Source organism: Pseudomyrmex gracilis, unplaced genomic scaffold (genome assembly GCF_002006095.1).
Source record: "Pseudomyrmex gracilis isolate BER0280 unplaced genomic scaffold, ASM200609v1 scaffold_75, whole genome shotgun sequence".
NCBI classification, from domain to species: Eukaryota; Metazoa; Arthropoda; class Insecta; order Hymenoptera; family Formicidae; genus Pseudomyrmex; species Pseudomyrmex gracilis.
Window position 1 is genome coordinate 248518 of NW_018020659.1, and position 6004 is coordinate 254521.

A 6004-nucleotide genomic window follows, 5' to 3' on the forward strand; every position below is an offset into this window, starting at 1 on the left:
TTCTGAAAAAAAATAAAAATAAAAAAAAATGTCGTTCCGACAGATTTTTTTATTACGACTTTTTTATGTATATATGGAGAAATCTCTGTGTTTTTGTCACAAAAGGGATGAATTACAAGTTGCGCCGTACACGTCGGATGATATATATATATATACATATATAAAGAGGATTATTCCTAAATCCTCTTTCCCTTTGTCCCGGATATTTCTACTTCTCTCCGAATTACTGAGACTCAAGCATTGTTGCGCGGAACTTAATCAACCGACGACAAGAAATCCAGCGACCGACACCACCAGTGTGCATTATCTACGACGCGAACAATGTACGTGTTCCGAACACGTACGTACACTAGGTAGCTCGTTGAGAATATCGAACTGCCACGTCAGACGACGTTCCGGTCGTTTGACAAACATCCGACGTGCTGAAAGCACGTCTGACTCGATTGCCGTTCGTTTTCTTTCACCCGTGATTTTTCTCAATTAATAAGCGTGCGCGCGCGCGCGCGCGCTCTGTTCTGTTCGGTGAAATTCTAAAGTATATATCAATTTACGCGAAAGCAAGTGCGCACTCGGCAACACACGGGAGAATTCAGTTTTCTGCCGGAAAAAAACGGAGAATTTTTAGGTCGGCAAGAGAACGACTATTGGATATTGGTTTCCCATCAAATCCGGTTTTTTTTTAATTCTTTTTTTTTGTTTTTTTGTTTTCACTTCTGTCGTTGCGAATGCTGGCGCGCTGATTTCAGCCGTCGCCTTATATATTTTTTGGAATAATACGAATTCGCCTTTCCCGGATATTTTTTATCCCCCTTTTTCCTTGCTTTCAGATATTTACAATGTTCTCCTTGTGTCTTCCCCTGCGACTTCTACGAGAGAACACGCGCGCGCAATATATCTCGTTCGCAATCATTCCCGCAAATGTCCGCGCGCAGTTGTCGGAACTTGTGTTGTTACGTTTCGTAAAGGAAATTTCGGACGTATAGCAGCGTCAAAGTAGCATCTACTTTTTTTCTTACTCCCACTTTGAGTCTATCAGAGCCTATTTTGAGCCTATCAGAGTCTGCAATGCGCAGCCTGATCTGAGAATTGAACCCTACTTTAAAACTTTAGCAGAAAAAAAAGAAATTTCGGACGTACAGCAGCGTCAAAGTAGGATCTACTTTCTCTCTTACTCCTACATAAAAAAAAAAAGAATTGAGGTTCAATGTAGACGCTAAATTTCGACTCAGCCATATAAAAAATGACCGATGAAATTTCTACGATCAATTCCAGATGCTTCGAGCGCATTCAATGCCGCGAATGTGTTCCCGCACGAATTCTCGACGAGTCATCGCACACGAGAAAATGATCGTCTCTGAACGCTTGAAGCTAATTTCCATGATCGTTACTAATAATAATCGCGGAGGAAAATGTCTGTAAGTTTATGAGCATTACCGTGCCATCGATCATGTCTGCGATTGACACGACGCGCGTTTATAAAACTGTTGCAATATTGCTGGTCTGTAGCCAGTCCGCAACTATTTCGCCGAGTTCAAACGAAGACTCTCGTCTCCTCGGTGACGGAACAAAAAATTGACCGTTCGCGTTTTGGATGTTCGCGAGAACGAATATCTAATTTTAATAAATCCGTACCGCGCATCGGATATATTGAGATCCGAAACTACGTCGATGCGCGCGGACTCGCGCGTAATTTCAATTTTTGATTAAATTTTGCAATTTCTACTTGCCGATCATTCACCGTCTATATTTAATTCAAGCGTCTACTTGACGTTCTATTCTTGAGTCGGGCTGCTCTAGAAATATACGCGATTCGCTCTATATCGCCGTCGTCGTCGTCTGGAGTCGGGTCATGCACCTGCTTCATTGCGCTCCGCAGTAACGCCAGCGGGTAGACGTTAGATTCGCGTTGTGTGTGTGTGTGTGTGTGTGTGTGTGTGTCGGTGACTTCCTGAACGTGCAGTCTGCACGTCGTGATAAGCGTCGGCGATAAGAGTCGAGCCTTTCAAAGCGCAACGTACGTTTATGTTTAGAAAAACGCAATTTTTTTTACGAACGCATCATTTTGTTGATCCGATGATTAACGCAAAACCAAAGAAAACAAACGCGTCGCCTCGCTTTACGTCCGCTTTTACGTAAACAAATGTGTCGTCAGAACGACCGGTATAGCAAACAACGACGCGTGCGAAAGAGAGACCGATGGCTCCGATTTCGCGCGTGTCGTGCGAGAACTTCGAGTTTCAATTACCTTTATCTTTTCTAGGTTTTTTCCAAAGCAAACTTTTCTACGCGCGTTTCGCGCTGCGATATGCGTTTAAAAATTTACCAGAAATTTCGTTTGACCGTAAAAAAACAAAAAGCGATTGCAGTTGCGGTTTATTTCCGACGCGTGCGTTTTCGATCGATCGGTAACGTCATCCGTCGTCAAACGACGGAGGACATACATACTTTTTCGCACGTTTTCTCATAGCGTGACAATTTGGACACGACGCGCTAAACACGAAAGCCGATACGCCGAGATAGAGGATCAACGGCGCCGATACACGATATACGTTATATATCCACGCTCTCACACACGTGTTATCGCCATGGGAGGTAATATATTATCGGAAATGAATCGATATATCGACTCGCGATGTTTTGTACTTCACACTCGGCGTGTGTCGCGAAAACATACACGACCTGAGGGATTTCAGGACGTTGTGTGCGACACAACGTAATTTTCGCGAAGGACAAGGTCAGAGTTGTGCAAGCATTTTGTCAGATTTCTTCTTTCGCGGAAAATCAAATCGCGCGAAATTGTGAAATTTTTCTCGCCCCAAAACGCGTTTTGCTCGGCTCGGACAACCGGTCGCGCGCCGAGCAATCACCAAACTCACGGCTTTTAACGGCAATGAAATGAAAAAACTAACAATAAATTTTGATCGAGTTTATTCAATGTTTTATGCAATGTTATGCAACTAATCGACACGACTGATAATACGCGGAAATCGTTCGTTTATTCTGATAAAAATGATTTTCAACGGAGTCGATTGTAATTCGCAAGAAATTACGTGCTGAGAGACAAAACCTACACCGAAAAAATTATATTTTCGTAAGTAGAAGATTTTATACTTAAAAAATCTTGTTAAAGATTTTAGATGATATTCTTCTGAAATTAAGAATATATTCTTTATTTAAGAATATAGTCTTTTTCGATACTGAGATATATATGTTTTTCTATAGAGGCTTTTTATATTCTTATCAATATTACTATTTAGAGGATTTTCCTCTTAAAATAAGAAACTCTTCTTGGCCCCTATTTTAGTATAAAATATACTTAAAGTAAGTGGGATATCCTCAAAACAAGAATACCATTTTTTCGGTGTTAGTCTAGTTACCAAGCAAATCGAAGACGAGACGTCAGAAAGTCTGTTTTTAACGCCCGAAATTCGGATGTGGTTTTACGAGTTTAAGCCGCACCCTAGGTAGGTAGGTAAAATCAACGTAGCGGCAATCACCACCAGAAGCGCAATTACGATCGAACCGGGGTTCGGAGAAAATTATTACGTTGTCGGAACGCGAATATTATCGGAACCGATCTGATATCAGCATATAACGGTACGTTATGCAGTTCGCCTTGACACAAACGTGACGACGGTCGCGCGCGAGCAAGGACACAACCCAACATTGCGGGATAACATCGTTCACGATATTTCTTTACGACCAAGTACACGTTTTGTGTCCGTTATTTTTATGCTCTTTCCACTGTCAAGTTGCTTTCAATTCACTTTTGCCGCGCCATTAGAATCGATCTGAACGCTCTCTCGGTTTTTTGGTCTCCTTCGTTGCTCGTTTGAAAAGAGTCGTAACAACATGATTGCCAACGCCGACAGCGTCTAACCAACGTGTGTATATTATTGGCGTGAAGTTTGGCGAAGAGAGATACACAATCTAAGCGCAATTTGATTGATTTGTTGAAGATAACGGTTGGAAACTAATTATCTCCGAACGTAAAAAAATTTTAATTAAACAGTCGAGTCTCGGGATATTGATTCGCTCGAGTATTCCGATTGTCGGGTTGATTGTGAGCTCGAAATTAGCGCGTGTATAATATATAACAAAGACGTATACATATGTAAAAGATACAACAAAATGACGAGCAGATCTAATAATGTACAACAACATATTATAGAGATCAGTTTGACGTGAAATAATTGATCGACGACTCTCCGCAAAAAAGAGTTAAGTTCCGGGACGCTCGATTCTCTCGGTTGTTGTCGCCGTACATTCCGCTGTTTGTCGAAAGCGACCAGACAAAAACATCAATCACAAACCCCCTGTGGGGGGTGTCCATCCCCCTTGTCGTCGTAACGCGGATAGTGCGATCAGGTTTCTGTCGACTCTTCGTCAAACGACGCGAACGATGATACTCCGCCACGCGAGAAGCGCGTTGCGTTGTAATCAAATTCACGAAAATCGAGAGCTTTTCGCAATGTAGGATAATCAAACGAAACTCTCTGGCGAGATACGTCATGTCCGTATTCTCGCTTGTGTGTTGCAAACAGATTCGCAGTCTCAACTTCGCTAAGTTTCATTCATCCTCGTACAAACAACAGCTTTCTAGCTAGTAGATGTAACGTAAATGTGACGCGCGGAGAGACTTATGTCTCTCCGTCTCGTCACCTGTCATTGTTCCCGCCAAGGCGATGCGTACTACACGTCCACAAATCGACCACCGACCATCGTGCGCGTCCGCCCGCCTTCATCGACTCTCCGGCGCACGACTACTCCGACACGCCGCCGGAACAGAAAAAAAACTTTTACGAATCACCGAGTAGCTTGTAGTACTTTTTGCAAGAAGTCAATTCTCTCTCTTTGTTCTCCCCCAGACCGTGCGCGAAAGACTCGCGTGTCACCCCCCCCCCCGTGTATAAAGTACGCGCGCACCCGAATTTTTTTTCACTCCGGCACGTGCAAATGTCATACGTGACGGCGTTGTACAATTGTAACGATACTATGCGTTTTTTTTTTCTGATTGCTTCTCGCACTTACATCGTCCTGCCCTCACTCTCCTAGGGTTGAGCAAGGATCCACGAGCAGGATGAGAGAAGAGACGGCGGCGCGAAGAGGATGTTGCCTGCGCCGGCAACACGAGCCTCCTCTCCTCCGTATATGCGCTCAGCTCAGCTCAGAGCTGAACGCATCGTCCAACCGCGCGACTACCCTGGTGCCTGGTGGTACACCGGCGGCTGCACTGGCGCGCTTGCAGCCAGCCAACCCCCTTGCGAGCACACACACTGCGCTTCTGTGTGCAACCTTCGGCAGCTCCGCTGCCGCTCTCTTGCGCGCGCGCGCGCGTGTCTCGTGCGCCGCGTTTCGTGCGCGCTCGACCGGCGCGTCAGGTTCTCGGTTTTGCGAGAACGTCGTGTTCCACCGAGCAAGCGCGCAAACGTCGTGTCGCGGCTGACACTTGCGTGACGCAATGCGTGGCGAAGAGCCGCACAAACCGACCGACCGATCGAAGCAGTTGTGCCGGCGTGGTGGCCGGGCAGCCACTGAGGGATGATGGTCGCGACGCTGATTGCTGCCGACGCTGCTGCTGCTGCTGTTGCTGCTACTATTTGGCGTGCTGCTGCTGCTGCCGTAGCTACCGGCTATGGTAAAGCAGAAGCTTTGTAGTTGATGAAGGATCGATCGAAAAAGGGGTGAGGGAAGAGCGATGTGTTATACAGACGGCACTGTGGGAAAAGAAACAATGGTTTTATAGATATTTCTCTCCGAGATCTCTCCTCTTCCGCGAGATGCGTTCCTGCTGATGTGCTCCTGCCGAAGAAATTGGCGTCGATGTCGAGGTGTCTCTGTCTTCTCTACGCTCTTTTGTCCCCGCGCTTTCAACCTCCGATCTAACAATCTCACGTCACTCTGTCGTGTATAGCGAATAGAGTTTAGTGAACTTGCGAGGAGAAGAGAGGGGTGGATTTCCCGGCGAATTGTTTCGCTTCCCGTTTCAGGCACGTCCGGTGTA